The 21396-nt window shown below is 35.1% G+C and overlaps 1 protein-coding gene across 1 annotated transcript in view; it reads right to left on the reverse strand.

Moving 5' to 3' along the window:
• LOC108575982 overlaps nt 1-21396 on the reverse strand; it is an 81753-nt gene that overhangs the window by 26338 nt on the left and 34019 nt on the right. The window lies entirely within an intron of this gene.

Consider the following 21396-nt stretch of genomic DNA (forward strand, 5'->3'; position numbering starts at 1 on the left):
AATTTATAATATATTTAATTAATTATCAATTGAAACAGTAATTTTCTCAATTCAATGAGAACATGCTTGTATGTATTATAATTCACTAATGATATCTTTCTGCAGTAATTAATTTGTCATGTATTATTGTTTAATTTGCAGCAGTTATAATTGCATAAGTATTTACTTTCAGTGACATTTTCCCTTCTGAGTCGAGCACATATTTATAAAGTTCGAGTTATTAACACCATTATGGTATTCACCATTTCGAAGTTCCAAATCATTTGACAGTCGAAAGCATGTTTCGTACGAATTAGATTTCTAATGGTAATGTAGGAGAAACGATATGTTTGCATTAGGCGTGTACGCGATATAACTTATTCCATTCAAGTATTTTCCAATAAACAAGATTAATCCAATGAAGTAATGTACGAATGGCGCTGAAAGCTAACGAGCTAACAAATGAAATTATTCGGCAACAGAGAACGTTCATTTATTTGTAACCATGCACAGTTGTCACGTTTCGAGTTTCGCACAATTAGCACCAGACGAAAATTATTCACACGCACGTTGAAGAAAGTGATTATATGTGCACGTGTAAGCTTTTGTATAATAAATACCAATGTTAGGTTTTCTGTAGAAACGGTTTATGGCACGATCGACCGGGAACGGTTATTTTTCAGTTGAGGATTTTCGTTTATTGCTTGCAAAGGGTCTAATTACATCCTCCGAGGGTCACTAGAATTGCTTTGCTAGATTTTTAGTAATTTGTGTCCCTCGCGCTCAATAGCCTACGAACATACCATAAACCACGAATTTCCGAACGGCACATCTGTATGTAACGGTCCGCTTGCCGATTAGTCACCCGGAGGAAATTCCAGATTTTTGGGACCTTCCGCCCACCCCACGCGACCGTCTCCCACCATTCCAAGGTGACAACGCGCTAAGGGCGCACTGGAAGGGCGGCAAAGACGATATTAGACACGCTGATTGGCAAATGCAATCGTTAACACGTTAAACGCCATGTCAGTCACCGGCGACTGACAGTATACTTTTCGTTAGCCGTCTTCTGTTTATAGTTCGCATGGCCCACTGTGTGCATGCCCACGGCCAAGTGTGGCCTGAACGGAACGGTAAGCAAAACAGGCTGGGCGTTTAACGTGTTAACCATTAACCAATCAGCGTGTCCCAACAAAAATCCCTCTCACGGACGTCCGAGACGCGACGTCGGAGAGTGAGTCGTCGAGTAGTCGTTCAACCACCACGAACAAGGAGACCCAAGGAGCAACCAGCTCACATCACGCGATAGGAATAGATCAGTTTTTACAAGTTCCAATCATTTGGGTGGTCCTTCGAAGCAGTATCTAGACGGCACAATATCGTGCAAACATCCACAAAGCTTGAAAGTTCATCGCCACAACCACGAGCATTAACAACTAATGAGTTTTATAGCCAGATAGGGGGGTCAAAGGTGACCTTTTAAACCAAATTGGTTTTTAGATGGACCGTTCGATAGTTTGCCAAAAGGTAGTATGTTTCAATTCTCTATTTCTGCGGGAGAAGTATCTAACTACAGGGAAAAATTTATTTAGTGATACGAAAAAATTTTGAAAAAAATCTGGCACATTGCAGATACGGAGGCATATATTAGGGAATAATTTCCGATTTTTTCGTTGGAAATTCTAGTAACTAAAAATGAAAACCGCAATTGCAGATTTCTTTTGAGATATTAACATAGCTTTTTTTATATTGTTTTAGTAGCAGCACCTTAACATATCTATTATCCTCACATTTGTTCAGATTTTGTGGTATGGTGCGTCATGGTTGAAAAAATTAAAAATTGATTTGTTCAAGGAACTTCACGTGAGGAAGTAACTTCTTTTCCCACCAGATTGGTTCATACAGTGAAAACCGCTTGCTATCACCTTTGATCGCAGGTTCAACTCCTGCACAGGCTCACTTTTTTTAAATACGTTAATTACATATTTTTTCAATTTCTAATTATGTGTCAATGAATATCTATAATTATTATAAATACTTAAGGATATTTTGAATTAAAATATTCACAAAAATAATTTTCAAACACTTTTTATTTCATCTTAATTATGGTACTGTTCAACATTTTCTCTTTTAAATGAATATACGAGTTTCGTTTTGAACTGCGTTAAGTAATGAAATATTCAATCGTTGGAATCTCTGTTACTTATCTGCACATAGACAGCAATACGGAACTGAAAGACAATGGTGTCGAGATCGTAGTACTTTTGAAGGAAATCTCTGAAAAAGAACGATAACAATCCTGAATTCTCTTTTGACTACGTTTGTACCAGAGTATCTGTTTTATTTCACTCTTGCCAGTGTATCGCTGTCTTTCCTGGTAACCGCAATTTCTTGCAAATTAGACATTTGCCTAGTTGCATACAAGAACCACGCATTCCGTCTAGAAATGCCGGGAGAATTTACTTGAGGAATGCGTAAGACACATGTTCACTCAGCTTCTTCTTAGAATCTTCAAACCCCTAAACAATTTGGATCTTAATTACGCCATTCTGTCACTTTGTAATTAACTGTGAGACGCGTGAAACACTATTCTAGAACTCGACGAAAGCAGGAAAACTCATTTGAGAATTTTTTATTTTGTCTGGTATAACGCACTGTTTCTGCAATTAATCAATGGAACACTGCTCGCCAAAAGAATTGCAACACCTTGAAAATGAAATCGCACAAATTTGAAATTTACATACAGTTGCGTTCGTTAATATCCGGCCGCTCTTTAGAACGGTATGTATAACTTTTTAAAAATTGTACCAAACGGCGTGAGTTTTGTTGAGAAGTTAGAGGAATTAGTTTACTAGATGAGTGTCCACGAAATTTTGAAAAAATTGTAATTTGTGGGAATCTCGAAGGAAATTGTAAAGGTCACTTTTCTTAGATTAGTTAAACGAATCTAAATTATAAAAGATAATAGAAGATTATCCGAACTGAGTGTCACATCTTATAATTGAAATAAAACACAAATTATTCGAGATTAGCATAAACTCTGCTTCACGACGTTAATTATGGAACACAATATCATTCAAGTGTTTTCTTCGGCTTCTTTTGGAATTCTTACTATTATACAATATGTTTATTCTTAGTATAAAAATCTTTTACCTAGCAAAATCGTCAGATCTTTTTCCTGAGCTCTGTGTAAACACCGTGATAGAGTATCTAAAAGCCTGGAAACTAGGCATACCAGATGTAATAATAAGGTTTCGAGAATAATGAATTTAAAAATTTTTATTTGAAAATTAAACAGATGTGAGACTTCAAAGTATTCCTCTCGAGACTATCAGATAAAAGAATCCTACATCAGCCGTTAGATAATTTAGTTTTATTTAACACGTCCGCGACGGCAGCGAAATTCACGAAACACTCATTGCTGCCAGCGTTTCTTACGACCCAAGTGTGTATTATCATTAACACTTAATTTCTCAATGTGTAATCTGAAAATGTAGTGATCCAACGGTGGATCAATCTTTTTTGCCGTCATTTTGAGTGACCCATCGGTGGGTCATGTCAGCAGATAAGAGCATAGATGACCCACCAGTGGATCACACCGGTCTGAACGCGTTAATATTCTATCAGGCAAATTTGGTTTCAGGAACTTGTTCATCATGAATAAGGTACACCATCCAATGTTCATCATGAATAAGGTACACCTTTCAATAATTTTTTAAAGAAACATTGGAAGAAACTTCCCGTATATTTGGGTGTCGTTGATGACGAAACGTGTTTAGATTCGTCTGACTATTTGTTGTATCTGTTTCACTTACGCGTAGAAGATACTAATTGAAACGGAACGATAGAGGTTACTGGTTGCGATAATTGATGGGTTATATGAGACAAAGTTCTGGTGAGCGAGGTTCGTTGTAATCCTCGATGATTTCGAGATACAGTGCAGATAATGTGGTTTGTAATTTAAGTATTTGAGTTTCTGGAGGTGTGATATTGACGTGTTTGCGATATGTGTCACCCAGTCAACGCTGCTCCGAAACCTCCTTTTTACATCTCGATTGACAAATGAATCGTAGAGGTTTTGGAGCAGTGTACCGAATCCCGTTGAATTGTATTGTTTCAATGGTCAACGCACGTTGTGACGTCGAAAGACCGTTGATAATACAGTAAATTCTCCACAAGTGTCAGTCAGTCTTGGATTCATTGCTGCGCCTATGTTATCTCGCTCGCTGTCAGTCAAGCGTGCAACGCTACATCACTCGGTTTCTTTTACGAGATTTCACGGCTCGACAATTCATTTAATTTTACTTTCTTTCATCTGAAATTTTTTTTAACATGGTGAGATTTTTCTGATGAAAATGATTTCTGTTCAAATTATGTCGTGTTTGATGTCATTTTCATCAGAAAAATCTCATCAATATGTTAAGAAAAATTTCGGGATAAAAGAACGTAAAATTTAAAAAGTTGATATTTAAATCGCTTGGTTGCCTCGACTCACGTTTCATCCTTATCTTTTATTCGCTGTCCTTGTCTACGTTCGGCAAACTACAAAGGCGGGCGCGAGGCTCGAAAACGTAGTCCCTGACTCTACAAGTGTCAGGGTTAGCTTTCTTGCGGACTGACACTTGCGGAGAATTTACTGTACTGTGGAAACCTCGAGATCGATCTGTCGCTGGTAATGAAATAGACAAAAAACAGAGCTTTGGTATTTAACGACGCAACGATTACTACATATAAGAAAAAAAAAGAGAGAATGTAATGTATTTTGAGAAGCAGTAATATTGTTTACATATTCCTCTATCGTTAATAATAATTTTTCTTCAAGGAAGGATATTTGTTACTTTAAAATAAATTCTCAAAGAAATGGTACTTGTCGGAAGGGCCAAAGTAGTCTAATCCCTTAATTGAGTTAATTTATGAAGAAAGCTATGAATCCTCAATAATCTGAAATTGAGTAAAAGTTTGAAGATTTTAATTTAAAAAAAAATAGCTTTATTTCTATTGGGTATATGTTATTTCTTGTTGTTGTTTTACAATGTTTTTTAATGGCTTATTTGATAGTAGTGAGTAGTATAATTATTATAGGCATATTACTTAAAATTTTTTTATAGCTTTTGTAAGTTGGTATTATTCAGCAATTTCAGTTTCAGTTTCATCTACATAAAAGTCAAGACGTTCTACATTCAAGCCATCTATATCTTCAATAATTCTATTGTCACTGTTTAAATTTCACAAAATTATGGGATCCGTACTGTATTTAACTAATTTTTTGTCATTTTAAGGGCAGGTAGACTACTCGTAGTCCCGAGAACTAATCTCTGAAGTACTTTCATTTCGTATTAAATGAAATTTATAACATTTGCTTATCTATATCTGATTCGACAGCTTTTGTTTTCTTCTCGTATGGTATCGTGAATTTTTTAATTCTGTCTAAATAATATAAAGTTTTTTCTTCAAAAACTATGGAGTGTCAGACTAACAAAAGCGTGCATCACCAATATATTTTAATACTTTATGAGTTTAATCATGGTGATAAAGTTGCTGAAGCTGCCCATAACATTTGTACCATCAACGGAGAAAGTTACGTTACTAATAGAACAACGCAAACACAAACAATTTTGCCATAAATGATGAGCCACGTTCGGCCATTTTAGTTCGATGAGGAGCGTTTCGAAACTCCGCTTTGTAATGACAATCAACTGATGAATTAGTCGAGAATGGAAACAGTGCAAAAACTTGGTTCATGAATTTCACATCATCCGAGCCAAGAGAACAAAAAGCAGGAAAACCCTCGCGAACTTATGAATCCACCTAATACACCCAACGTTACATTTCAGCAAGGTATCAAGTAAGTAGGTAATACGAGCTAATCTACCTAATTATAGAGATTAAGCTCCACTGTGCCACGCGTATGAAATCACAAGAACAGTCTGGAAATCAGTTTTAACAGAAAATTCTACGAACCTATTATTATAATGAAACTCTTTAAATTTAATTTATCCAGTTTTTCTTTTCAATGTACCGACTGTCTCCGGATCGCGGGCATTCGTGTGCAAATTTATGTGTACTTTTGTCCAAATCAGCAACGCACAGCTGTTTTGCTTGACGCAGACTGGAGAAGCGCAGCAGCGCTACACGTTTAGTTTGGATCCGGCTTTGGCGCAACCAATGTAAACGCGTAGCGTGCATGAACGCAGGCGCTTACAAATGTTTGCAAGAGTACAGAGCGGTGATGCTGCCTCAAAGGACATTCGTTGTTCGTGCGCTATCAGCGTGGACGAACGAATCTGCTCGTGAGCAAGGAGGAGCATTAATACCCGATCACATTCTATATTTCGCTTTAGGTAGAGAATGTCATAATCTTTTCATTGACGTTGGTACTTTTTCAATATTTGTATAGGGTGGAAGAGAAGAAGGTGAAGAAGCTTTAACAGTACACTATACTTATCTTAACGTACTACCAAATAAACGAATTGCAGCTTTCTAGAAATGTTGGTAAAGATCCTTGGGTTAGGAAGATTAACCCCTTAACTTATGATTTCTTTTCTGACTGTGCGTCTAAGCGTCAGCCATTTACTGTTTTAGTACTGTATCAGGCAACAAAAACTAGTCTGTCACAGATTAATTGCATTTAGCAATCCTTAGTCATACAAATTCAAACGGAATTTAGATATTACTATGAATTTTTCTTACTAATATAACTAGTTTTCTCAAATCATCATCAGAATCTCTGCCACGAGTCTGACACGTTGCCATAGGTTAAGGGGTTAACAACGTACGATAAGTACTTCAATAAGTAAAGAGTAAAAGAGCTCTAGTTCAGAAAATATCCAAATAAGAAGCATGAAACATTCAAAATTATAAATTGGTATTCCTGTTATTAATTTACAACAACTGTTTGGCAACAATTTCAGTATACGTGCAAAACACTGAAAAAATTAGGAACAATTAGGCTGAATGGTTCTACCACATTCGTTTTATACTCGAGATCTCGTCGCAACCAAGTTTGACAGCAACGAAACGTGAAAATCAATGTGCAAAACTGGCTTAAACAACAAGACAAAGAATTCTTTGCTATTGGCATAAACAAGCTAGTAAAGAGATTTGACGAGGGCAAAATTGTAACAAGGAATTATAAATAAAGTTGAGGGACGGTTCGTTACATCTAACAACATTATGGAAGAAAAATTTCTTAGAACGTATACGAGAATGAAATATTTGTTGTGAATGTTGCAATAGAAAATGGCAGACCCACCCAATAGATTATTAACGTGTTAAAAAATTGTTCCTTTCCCTGATAAACGTATTTTGTTCTCTGTGCAGTTTGGTCGAGTATAGAATTAAAACTACAATTCTCTGTCTCTTAGAAATAACTGAATATTGTCCTCAATGCTTGTGAATATCTAAAATTTTAGTGAACATTTTGGAACCACTTGCACAGATTGTTTAGACGATTTAAAGCATGGCCATACTCAAGTTTATGTGTTTATATTAATAAGATATGACATTGTAATAATATAAACACTCAACGTGCAGAAGTATAGTACGAGTATTGATTACAGTAGGACCTCCTACAACGCGGGAGATACAAATTAAGATCCATCGACTTTCATTTTTGGACGCTGGTACAGCTTTTCTTCGTCGATTGATTTTCTTCAACTCCAGAATTTGTACGTCTGTGGCGACCGCCATGGGGGGCCACGCACTTAGTCCTGGCGACTCTTGGCCCTCGAGGCGAAGAATCGAGAGATGTTTTTCTAAACATCTCCGAGTTTCTTCGTCCTCGAGGACAAGAGTATTGCCTCGGCAATGCAGGCCCGCGCTCCCACTTCCTGGGACTTTCCCAGGGAAAAGGGGCTATTTAAGGGAGCCCCGAAAAAGGCAGGAGGCCTTTTGTCGTAGACTCGCGTCGTCTACACTTCAAAATTAGGTTAAGCGTTATCGGATTCAAATAAATATATTTTTGTTAAACAAATTGCCCGAGTAATTACTTTACACCACGTCACTTCCAAATGTCCTTTTCTTCTTTTAACCGCGTTACACGGGGACAGTAGCAATGTTTCGATCGCGTTATTCAGGGTCCTACTGTACTTGCGTTGGATACCAACCTAGCACGACGTGACTCATGGATGCGAGTTGCTCGCATTGCAATCTTCGGTAAACGCCAGCGCATCGCGAAAACTCATTTCGCCAAGTACTTTGCAGTTTAATTCTTAGTCACCTTAGTTACCTTAACCCCTCTCTAGTTCCTTCCACGTCTCTTTCTAAACCCTATAAATATAGCTACCTCAAAACCGACACCAATCATTATTTCCAACATCATCTTGCGACTCACAACTGGTTATAAAATTGAATAAACCTCTCGCTGAGATTTTGAAGGTGTTGTACACATTCCACTACCCGGAATCCAACACTTGAAAGCGTCAACGAGAGCCGATATGCAGTCGCAATAGAGCATTAAAGTGGTTGTGATTGAAATGATTGTAATATTTGCTGGTTACAAGTTTAGGTAAATATAAACATCGTATTTACTTTAACTTCTACTCACCGCAAAAGGAACATTATTTCTTTCAATGAATCAAATAATATTCCTCCGTCTTGTGTGTTTACGTAGGTGCAATTATTATATTTCACAATGGTATGTTAAAAATCAAGTTCAACGAGCAATTAAATGAAAAAAAGAGATAAAAAATGTGTAAGCAATTAACCCTTCAAATTTTCCGATTTTCGTCTCCATTTAACAGTGTTCACTTTCGTTTGTTCAACAGATGTTCAATTTTTGCGGTTTTAGCGACGACTAAGAGTTATTCTAATAATTCGTTTGTTTTCTTCGAACATTGTTGCACTGAAACGAGACACTTTTTCCAATGAACGACACGGGCTGAAAAATGTCTGGACACAATTTGCCAGAATCCATTGAAAACGATTCTCCACTGAAGAGGACTTCGGACGGTTAATGGCAGCGTGTCCGTTTAAACCGCAGAGGGAATTTCAAAGTTGTCGGACTGAATCCTTCGGTTCTTAGGAAGGGACGCGGTTGGAATAACAACTGACACTGTCAAGCAAAAAGATAGATAGATAGATAGATAGATAGCGAGCGAGAGAGAACGAGAGAAGGAACAAGAGAGCGAGCAAGAGTGAGAGAGAGAGAGAGAAGGAGCGAGAGAGAACGAAAGAAGGAGCGAGAGAGAACGAGAGAAGGAGCGAGAGAGAACGAGAGAAGGAGCGAGAGAGAGAGAGAGAAGGGAAGAGAGGGCAAAGTTGTGCTCGTAGGGTTCCGCGACACGCTTTGAGAGAGCGAGCAAGAGTGAGAGAGAGAGAGAGAGAAGGAGCGAGAGAGAACGAAAGAAGGAGCGAGAGAGAACGAGAGAAGGAGCGAGAGAGCGAGCAAGAGTGAGAGAGAGAGAGAGAGAAGGAGCGAGAGAGAATGAGAGAAGGAGCGAGAGAGAACGAGAGAAGGAGCGAGAGAGAGAGAGAGAGAAGGGAAGAGAGGGCAAAGTTGTGCTCGTAGGGTTCCGCGACACGCTTTGTGCATACGAAAAAAGATTTTCTGACTTATTGTCTGTGCACAACTACCGTGTGACGATTACACCGTGCTAAATCTAACGTGAATTTTACTGTCGGCGAAAATTCAAATCTAAAATGTTAACGGATCGTTCCCAGCAATACATCGATACCCTACGTTTGTCAGGATGATACCACTTTTCCTTGCTTTTTTTCTTCTTTTTCGTGGAATTTCATGTGCTGCATTCAAGCAGAAAATGGAATATTTTAAACACACAGTGACGGTATTAGCCATTAGCTAAGGGTGAGATCGTTTACTTGTTAATTGTTGATTCTCTTGTTAATACAACGTTCACGTAAAAATTTGTCGTTACACATTCAAATAGATACATGAAACTTTTTTAATTACTTTGCAGAGAATTCGTTGTATTATTTATTTTATTGCATTTAAGACATATTGAAAGTGATTTTGTTTTGGGAGAGGTATTTATAATTATAATTTTGAAGTGACTGTTATATTAGGAATATTGCAATCCTGTTTCTAGGTATTTTGTATCAAACCAACATGATATAAGCATAAGAAATTTATTTTGCGCGATATTAATACCATAGAGAGGTAATATAACGATAATATGTCACGTTTAATGATATGTTAGTAACAAAAATTTTAATGCAATCACTTTTAATTGCCAATTTTATAATACTGCAATCTTCGATACCTATGTACATTGCAACAAAAGCAGTAGTGTTGATTACGTCTGTTAATTACTGCTTGCATAATAAAGAAATGTAAAATTTTCTCCGCTTAAAATTAATTAATCAATTAATTTAAGCATTTCACTAGAATCTCTAATTGCTTTATCAATTTCACGATGGTCAATATTTCAAGTCTCATACTTTTACAATTTATTAAAGTTCTTTTATCTGGATTTTGAGGAATCATCTTAAATCTGTTCCTTATCAATGACTGCATTTAACTTTCACCTACTCTTGTAATGTTTTACTTTAACCAACTTTAGTGAATGAAAACTTGTTATTGATAAAAATTTACAAGTTTGTATATTCAACTTGATGAACAAGACATTCAACGATACTTGTTTCAATTCTTCATTGTGCAATGCAACAATTGTCCTTAACATCGTTTACATTCTTTGTAAGGCAACGAAGTTACTCTCACATTTCGTGTAAGATCCAGTTTCTCAATCACCTGATTAGCTGGTAAAAACTTTCACTTAAACCTGTACGCCGCGTTTAATTCTTACCTGGGTAAAGTAGGTTTTGCTAATTAAAATATTTAAGGTAATCTACAATATTACACGATCGATACTTAACGACCACATTTTTGGAAATTATAAATAAAAGGAAAATAGATAAACGTTCACAAAATTAAACAAATTACATTTATTCCCAAAGGTCAAAGTAAAATTATGCAATTTCGTTCATTTAGCGAATATACAGCTTGTAGTAATTTAACGCTTCCTTTTACCGCAGTTTATCTAATATAATAACGAATACAGGACGTTGCTGTTCACATAGTTTTATATTTGTTCAATTGTATAGTAGACTATTAATTAGCCGCAAACGTGCGTTTGATTAGCATGTGTACTTTGTTGTAAAGCGAAGTGTACTCTCTAAGTTACGTTGTATTTTAGTTCGTTAATTAGCAAAGATTAAATGTAAAGTTTATAAAATGTTCGTCTGAATATTAATCCGTGTGAATGAATTTTAAATTCGTTATTTTATAAATCTTTCCTACACTATCCCATAGAAATACTACGTAAACTTTTAAACCAAGTTTCTAGAAAGTTACAAAACTGAAAAAATAGCATGTAAAGTACCAGCTTATAACGTCCAAGCGGTAGTTTGTCCTAAAGAATTTATTCACTTGTTGATTGGCTTCAAAAAAAAAAAGAAGAAAAAATAAATCTGCTTTATGAGAAGGCAAGTTAAAATTATTTGAATTTTCAGGAGTGTCGCGATTATGTTTTATAATGCATGTAGAACACGTATCTTTGCCTGGAGCTGTGGTTTTGTAAACTACCATGCCATATTCTGCACGATGATGCGTATTATGCAAACTAGGATCCACTCTGTCGAGAGGTAATAAAAGCCAGTTGTCTTATATGGTGAAGCAAATCCTGTCCATTGACTTTCAGTAGTATAATGATCAAGACACTTTTCAAGTGCAACACAGTAAAAATTTATATGTATACCTCCCTATATACTAAGTAATAAAAATATCTTGAAAAGGATCTTGTACTTAAAATCGGTATAAAATTACCACCAATTGATTTTTATGAAACTTTACTTATTCGTGGATTTATACAGAGTATCTCGCTTGTCAGCTAACTTGATCATCTCGAATAATTACCAAACGGTACACTTTATGAAAATTCTAATGTATGGAATTTAAATGGTAGCGAGGGATTTGTTTTGTAGATGGAAGCGTTTCAGATATTTGAAGATTAATTTGTTTTTTTTTTTTTTTCAATGAAATGGTCTGCTTTTTGTAACATAAATCGATAGAGTATCAAATTCTGAGTAAAAATGTATTGAACTTACTAATGTCTTAAACCTAATAGTTAAACGAGATTATAGGAACCTAGGGAAAAATATTGAGGGACCCAAAGGGAATCGAACCCGGGCTTCGGCTTACCAAAGCCGAGGTTTTGCGCGCTACGCCAACCACTCCCTCTGTATTGTCCCTTGTCGGTTTCCTATTTGGGTACGGAGGCTCCGATACTACAAGATATCGACGAAATAATTTTTAACGAGTACTTTCTCGAACTGATATCCCCTCACTTTAATGCAACGATGCAAGACAAATTATTTCGTTAATATCTCGTTAACTATTAGGTTTAAGACGTACGAAGGTCAATACACTTTTACTCAGAATTTGATACTCTATCGATTAAGGTAGAAAAAAGAGGCCATTCTATTGAAAAAAACCAAATTGACCTTTAAATTTCCGAAACGCCTCCACCTATAAAACAAACACGTACCTCGTGTAATGTGCCCCTTGATACCACTTAAATTCCATTAATACCAGAAAAATTTTTATAAAGTGTATCGTTTAGTAGCTATTCGATGTGATTAAGTTAGCTGACACACCCTGTATAGACCATCAACTCCTGGTTTTTATTTCTTTACCAGGATTAGGAGGAAAGAAATGGAGGGTACCTAATTATATACACCCGTCCTTCAATTTACGCGGCACTTTTTTATGCGAGTATTTGTTTTACGCGGCAAATTTACCTCAATTTACGCGGAACTTTTTATACGCGAATTCATTTACGCGATCTTATTTTACGCGGTCAGATATGTACATATGTACATATTTTCCTATAAGTTTTAAAATTGACACTTTTATACAGTCAGTATTGTGAGATCGGTTGGCGGAACGTTGCGTTAGGCCCGCACAAGGCGTTGTTCTTGGCCGCTGGGCCGTAGTGCGGAAGCGAACAGTGTGACTTTGGACGTTGAGAGGACGACATTGTTACTATACTGTTTAGATTTATAATTTATATTTTTTAATTTTAACCCAGTCATGTCTAACAAACTTTCAATCACACGAAAGAAGAGAAAGTCGATGTCTTTGGACATGAAAATGAAAATTTTGAATCGACTTGAAGAAGGAGAAAAACCTACAGCGAAAAACTTTTACTAGCTTTTATTTCCAATATTTTTCCTTTTATACTGACAGATTCATTATTCGCGTAAATCAAATCCACGTGGAACGGATATTCGCGTAAATTGAGGGACGGGTGTATTTTGCTACTTGATTTCTTTGGGTGAGACTAATGCAGAGAAATTGCAATTCCTACAAAAAGGATCTCTATACTTCAAAAAATGATGCTTATTAGAAGCTTATTTTATGTTCTTTCAGATGACATAAGGGATACTATGGAAACTTTTCGTTTTCAAGTTATAATGCAAAGTTTGATAGATTGTCAAAGTGGTAGATAAAGTATAAATTGTATAAATTGCCATGTCGTACATATGTCCAAAAAAGTAGAAAATGATTATTCTTTCTTTTGATTGAACTAACTTTGTTCACTGTATAATTTTGATATTTTTAATAATAGAGTCTTTTATAGTTAATTACACACGTGTGCCAACAAACGTTCAACGCTATTTCTGTAACACATTGTTAAAACAGTTTTTCTATACTTATTGTGATAATGATTAAATTCTCAAGAAAGTTTCCACGAGAAAATACGAGTATCCACGCCAAAGAAGACTGATAAATATTTATCATCGCGAAACTATTATCTTTTGATTAATTATATCTTTAATGCACCTTATGAATTATTGTCGAACACTTTTTTTTTTAGCACAATAATTAGAAAAATTACGTATAAATTCAATGTATGCTTCGAATTATGATACTATGTGTCTGGCAATTAGCGAATGGCATTTTTGACAGAATTAGCTAGGACGAATTATAGCAACAGATACTTTAAGGAAAGTACAATAATTCACACAGCATATTAGAGGGAGAATATTAATTGTTAAATAAGTGGGCTGTACGCGCAATTGTAGTAGCAAATAATTAGAAACGATTTTATATTTACCGTAATTGGACGGATATATCGGAATTAATCGTGATATTGACCATATCCTTAATTTAAGACCATAATTATAAAATTGAAGGGGAACGTATTTATGATATTGGATAAGTGTACAAAATTATTTTCGTAACCAATCTAAATATGAGTACAGTAATGTCTCTACAAGTGTCAGCCAGTTTGGATTCTACAAGTGTCCTGCGCCTAGGCTGCGTCATTGCTGCGCCTATGTTATCTCGCTCGCAGTCAGTCAAGCGTGTAACGCTACACCACTTCATAATAGAAAAATATAACTTCTTTAATTTTACTTTTTTCCATCTGAAATTTTTTTTAACATGTTGGTGAGATTTTTCTGATGCAAATGAGATTAAACACGATATAATTTGAACAACATTTACTTATTGATACTTATTGAGTAATTAATTTAATGTTGGCCTACCTCCACGTAAAAAAAAAAAAAAAATGTAGGACCGATTCTACAAGTGTCAGTCAAATGTAGGGCCGATTCTACAAGTGGCAGTCAAACGGCAGGCCAATTCTCCAACTGGCAGTTAAACGGTAGGCCGACTCTATGTAATGTAATACAGGGCGTCTGTTTTACTTCAATATAGTGAAATATCTGGCGTGACAGTGAACGTGTTAATAAGTAAATGTTGTTCAAATTATGTCGTGTTTGATGTCATTTTCATCAGAAAAGTTGGTATTTATTGCTTGGTTGCCTCGACGCACGTTTCATCCTTATCTTTTATTCGCTGTCCTTGTCTACGTTCGGCAAACTACAAAGGCGGGCGCGTGGCTCGAAAACGTAGTCCCTGACTCTACAAGTGTCAGGTTTAGGTTTCTTGCGGACTGACACTTGTGGAGACATTACTGTACTAAAATGCTTATTTATGAGCTATAAAGGGTGTTTAGGAAAGGGTTGGAGCATATAGTATTCACTAAAATGAGTAAAAATGATTAAAATTAGTAAACACAGATCGAAAATTCTATATCGTTGATTGGTACATGAAATTTATATTTTCCTATCGTCGTCATTTTATCAGTTATTTTTTTATCGTCATAGAGAACTATCGTGTTCATATGTAAATTCACACGTAATCAATGGTTGTTACAAAACGTTTTCTGCGAACACAGGAGCCGAGTCTTAAAACGAGTACAATTTGAAAAGTAACTGCAAATTGATCAAAAATGAACTTTGAAGAAAAGGACAAGTTACGTAAGAACGTAAACAAAATCCAAAGTAGGAAAATAGACTACGCTAAGGTGTTAAAAGTATTAGCTTGAAAAGGTTCAAGCTACAGTATTGTGTGAATTAATGTAAACACAGCGATTATGTGAGATTTGTACATATGACCACGTTGTTGCGTTAGCTATGACAACTATGTTACGTGCAAAACATAACCTCTAATCCAAATGAAGCAATGTTCCAACATGACTCGGCACCATGTCACACAACGAAGCTGATGCAGTGGTATTTTCAAGAGAAGAAGCTAATTAAAAGTTGCTTAGACTGGCCTAAGAAGTCATCCTAAATATTTATATCCCATAGAAAATCTACGGGGTATTTGTAAGGTCAGAGTATTTAGAATGGAATTCTCCACTAAGAGAAAAATGATCGCAGAAGTAATTCATACGTGGTTTCGGGATCAGAAAATGTTGGAAAATTGTCAAAAATTAATTGATTCCATACCGAAACGAGTACAAAAACTCGCAAAAAGAAAAAGACATTTCTTATTAAAAAGTCAACGTGGCACATTGCATTTCTACTTAAAACTGTTTTCATGACCAATGCAGTATTTTTTCAATAAAATACAGTATCAGACAGTGTAAGAGAAATATTCAAACTAACCAATCCAGCAGAAGAATACATATTGAAAATTGTTTCTTATGCAGTTTTTCAAATATACCTAGTTCCAAATTATTTATGTATATAAAAGTCAAAATATGTATGTATGTATGTATGTTTGTTTGTTAGATAAAGGCTTCTACACCGTGTAACGTATCCGCACCAAATTGGGCATGAATATTCTTCGACACCCTAGAAAATATAGTGTGGGGTCTTCACCCCCCAATCATCCCTAAAGCGCATCCTCTCTCAAGCCCGAGTAATTTATTGCGTCGTAGCTAAGGGGGAATGCGTGAGGAATCAATTTTTAAAAAATAAAATAAACAAAGCAAATAACATTGTTTTTATCATCCTCTCCCAATTCCCCACCCACTTAAAGCACAAACAACACTAGGCACACGCAGCTATCCTTCACCTCTTTAAAAAATACTGTACAAAGCACAATCAGCCCTTGTTCACCTAAAACCCACCCCCTCGAAAGCCCGAGTAACGCGTGATACACTTAGCTAGTGTACAATATAAAACAAAATTGCGAAGAATCTTTATTTTCAAGCTTCAAAAGTTTACTTAGGATATCAGTGTATTCTCAAGAAGCAACAGAATTCAACCCTAAATATTTAGCTCGTAAAAGTTTACATTCATGTAGTGTATGTAAAATTTTGTTATTGAATGTACCTACATACAGTATACATATGTATACAGGGTGAGGTATCTAAAAGAGGCCACCTGAATATCTCGGCTGTTATTGGTGACAGAGAAAAATGTGTTATATCAAACTTGCTTGGTGTCGAGGGGTACATAATTTGATGTAAATAGTTTTTTAATATGTGAAAGCGTAGAGGTCATATGAAGGTCAATTTCGTTTTTTTAAACACAATGTTATATTTTTTTACATATCATCTAGCAGAGCGTTTTAAGACGCATACAGTGACCTATGGTTCAAGATCACTCAAGGTCACTGAAGGTCAATTGCAAAGGAAAATAATTTACTGTATCTGAGCGATATATGATATGATACTATATAAATTGTGTGCCCCTCGACACCAAGCAAGTTTGGTCTGGCACATTTTTTTCTATCACCAATAACAGCCTCACCATGTGTATGTGTAACTAAATAGACATAAACTAGTAAAAACTGGTGTAAAAGCTAACCTATAAATTATATGTAACCCACAGTGGTCACTAATGGCTATCAAGCTTATGCAACATTAAATATACAAAGGAATAATAATAATAAATATTCTGTTCAGGCTGATAGTAAATATTGCTTTTCTCGGGTAGAGACAGAAACAAAAAGTGAATAATACGCGAACATTTTGTCGCATTATTTCAGGCGAGGTCTTTCACGGAAGAACAAAGCCTCTGAATTAATGAAATGGTCTTGAGATGGATATTTCTTGCTCGAAATTAAGATAATAGACGTCGACTCAAATACAAATAAATAGATTCTTAATCGTTAAAATGAAACGACGAACACCGTTGATAAATCTACGTTAATTAATCAAATACCTTCTATTTAAACAAATCATTCGCTTTAACGTGGATCATCTTGACAGAATTAACAAGGGCAATTTTTAGAAGGAATTTTCGTAACTACCTGGTAATTAGGTGGCTTCTTGACGCAGCAAGATGGCCAATAAACCGTAAAACTACTAACCGCAGACTTCGCCCTTCCACGGCATCGTAAATAAACGGGGTTGATTTGACGTGTACTTAAAGTGTACCACGAACATAACTATATTTAACTCCACCAATTCCCCCGTTTATTTGATACATATGGAGCTATGAATATTTCATGATTTCCAAGCACGCGAAATGTCCTAAACTTTGATCACTTTCCAACGCATGCGAGTTACCAAGCTAGATTCAACAGAAAAATTTGATCAACGCAATTAGAATAAAATATACACGATGCGAACGCACGTTTAATTACCTCAGCAGAATTAAATATTATTTTTTTAAATAGAATGCAAGATTGTTCCTCAGAAATCTGAATGGTTCCTTTGGAAGAAAGCGTAATTAATTTAAACAGTGGTTTAAAGACTAAATTATATGCCTTCTTTCTTTTCTTTTTCTTAATTCAGACATAATGTTTCAATAGTTTGTCCTATTTTTGTATGAATATAGCAGTTTTCATAAAAATATGTAGATATACAGTAAATTCTCCACAAGTGTCAGTCCGCAAGGAACCTAAACCTGACACTTGTAGAGTCAGGAACTACGTTTTCGAGCATCGCGCCCGCCTTTGTAGTTTGCCGAACGTAGACAAGGACAGCGAATAAAAGATAAGGATGAAACGTGAGTCGAGGCAACCAAGCGATTTAAATACCAACCTTTTTAATTTTACTTTTTTTTTTCCCGAAATTTCTCTTAACATATTGATGAGATTTTTCTGATGAAAACTACATCAAACACGACATAATTTGAACAACATTTACTTATTAACACGTTCACTGTCGCCTGACAGCAACCTGTAAATCTGGCGCGACAGTGAACGTGTTAATAAGTAAATGTTGTTCAAATTATATCGTGTTTGATATCATTTTTATCAGAAAAATCTCACCAACATGTTAAAAAAAATTTCAGATGAAAAAAAGTAAAATTAAAGAAATTATATTTTTCTATTATGAATTGTCGAGCCGTGAAATCTCGTAAAAGAAACCGAGTGGTGTAGTGTTACACGCTTGACTGACAGCAAGCGAGATAACATAGGCGCAGCAATGACGCAGCCTAGGCGTAGGACCATCTATACTGACACTTGTAGAATCCAAACTGACTGACACTTGTAGAGAATTTACTATATTGCACCAATATTTATCGTAACATATTTACATACTTACATGAAGAAGTGAAATCTGGCTTATGCGCCATTTTTAAAAAACGTGGAAGAAATATGAACATATCTTTAATTCCAAATAAATTATTTCAACTCTGAACTATTCAAAGAGATTGCACACCTTAAAGCCACATTGAAAATATTTATTTATTTTCACTTTTTCAAATTTTTATTCCAACTTTAAATAACAATCTTACAAAGATTGTTGATGACAAAAAAAGGAAGAATTATGAATACATTTTATCGTTAGATAGAAGATAATTGAATAGTTTAACCTGATGTATGAATTAGCGTGAAATACATAATACAATATTGGACTTATTTTCTTTAGTGCATCACTATTATATATGTCATAAGTGAAAAATTTGCAACTTTCATTCCATTGCTTCTAATCCTACTTCAAGTAAATAAATTTTAGCTGACATACACTCCCGGCCAAAAGTTTGGAATCACTGCGTATTGCAAGTTACACAAAAATTCCCAGAAAAAAGTCAGCAGCTTTAAGAACTTTTTAACGAATTTTGTATCATTCAAATCAATCGATATGAGATAAATTGCTATTTATCTCCACAATATCAATATTAAGTCTATGAAAAATTAGCAGATTCAGTACTGATGAAAATTGGGAGGTGATTCCAAACTTTTGGCCGGTAGTGTATATGTGGTCAGTATTACATCGTTTAATACAAAAAATGTCAGTATTTTCATTAAAATATTACTAAAAATAATAATTTGGCAGTATCTTAAATAGATAGTCATTGTGTATAATAAAATATTCTAACCTAACCTAAACAAAAATTGAAATATTATTAACCAAAAAACAAACGAATACCGACCAAATAAACAAAATTGTACTGACAAAATGCGATGTAATACTGACAATTAATTATTTACACTGACCAAAATATTCATTTCTACTGACTATATACTTTAAAAAATACTTACCATTAATTAAAAAAAATACTGACCAAATAAATAGAAGTGTTTCTTTTATTACTTGCATTATCTATAAAAGTTCACAAAATCCTATGTTTGTATTTTTCAAACGTCTACGAAGACTTGTTTATTATTACAAAGATACGATTTATGTATGGTACTGAACAAATAAAGGGAAACAGGCAATAGATTTCTGCAACGCCTACGTCATCAAAAACAATAGTATTATACAGCGAAAAATCCACGCATGCAATGTTATTCTCAGCAGCGCATATAGAAAAACATATTGTACAACATTTTTTCATTAGGTGTATTGATAGTCTATCATAATTACTCTCACAGAATGCTATTATCAATACATTAAGAGACAATATTATCGTATTATAAAATTTCAAGTAAAAATGATACTAAAATGTTTTCTCTAATATTATCAAAAATACAACGAATAAAATACTTTTCTCCTTTTTTCATATAAAAAGATAAATAATCAAAGAATTTTACTCGAGAAAGATACTAATATTTGAAATAGTAGGAAAGAAGGTAATATTTTCAATTTTACACCGCCTTCCACAAAATGGCCCGTCACATTTGAATAAAATCGATGAAGCTATGGCACAATCGGTGCAATCATTAAATTCTAGCGATAGCATTTTTAATTTAGACACTGTTAGCACGAGGATGTGGTAAACAAAGAAAGTGTTCTGAACGCAAATCTTGGATAATTTTCTACATTCTTTGCACGCCCTTTGGCGCTCACATCCGTCTGTAACCTACGATTGTGGAACAATATCTTGTGGCACGTGCATTACCGACACCCACTCACACCTCGAGCAATTCGCGTAGGTGTTCGACCGGCGTACGAGTTGCATTCGCGTGAGCCAACGACTAATCAATGAAAGGTTTCGTAATGACTCCGATTTAACGATGAATAGGTCTCCACTAATTCCTCAACTTCGTTTTCACGTAGTCAGCTGATAAGGTACCGATATCGATAGAAATAGTTTCTGTTTTCGGCTCGCATCTTCATTTTTTAAATGCCCCCAGAGAAAGTAGTTAAACGGCGTTAAATCCGGAGAACAAATTGGCCACGAAATATCGTAATTCCCCGAAGAATATCTCAGTAATTATTGAAGTTTTGACCCATACACCTTAATAGCTTTTTATTCAGTATTCGATACTTTTCGCAACTGTGGAGTCAAATTTTACCCATTACTATTAAAAAACTCAAAGTGACACCTTGATAAGAAAGCAAAATAGCAATATAAACTAATTAAAATCGTGTGCTCCCATTGATACCATACAACTTTTGTTTGAACCACTATTTCGTAGAACAAACAATTTACAAATAATTTAGGTGGCACACTTAGCTGAATCATGTTTCTATATAGAAGAAAATTAAATCTTTAAGATCTCCCAGAACTCTATTATCGACAGAATAGAAAAGTAGATTTAACAATTGAAATTTTACGCATATTTAAAGCTCTAGTAATTAGCACTTTACTGCTAGCGAGGCATTGATTACAATTTTGTGCACGCGAGTGTACTAATTTGCATCACGCACAGCACATAAGTATGCTGGAGTGGAATATTTAAATTTGACTTATTTTTACCGAAGAAATGCTGTCTTTTAGAATATTTGATAAACACGCGGTCAAAAATTCAAACCGCAAATTTTCCAATCCCTAAAATTTTGTAACGAGATGATAGAATTAAAGAAAAGAAATCGTTCT

Source organism: Habropoda laboriosa, unplaced genomic scaffold (assembly GCF_001263275.1).
Source record: "Habropoda laboriosa isolate 0110345459 unplaced genomic scaffold, ASM126327v1 scaffold337, whole genome shotgun sequence".
Lineage (NCBI taxonomy): Eukaryota > Metazoa > Arthropoda > Insecta > Hymenoptera > Apidae > Habropoda > Habropoda laboriosa.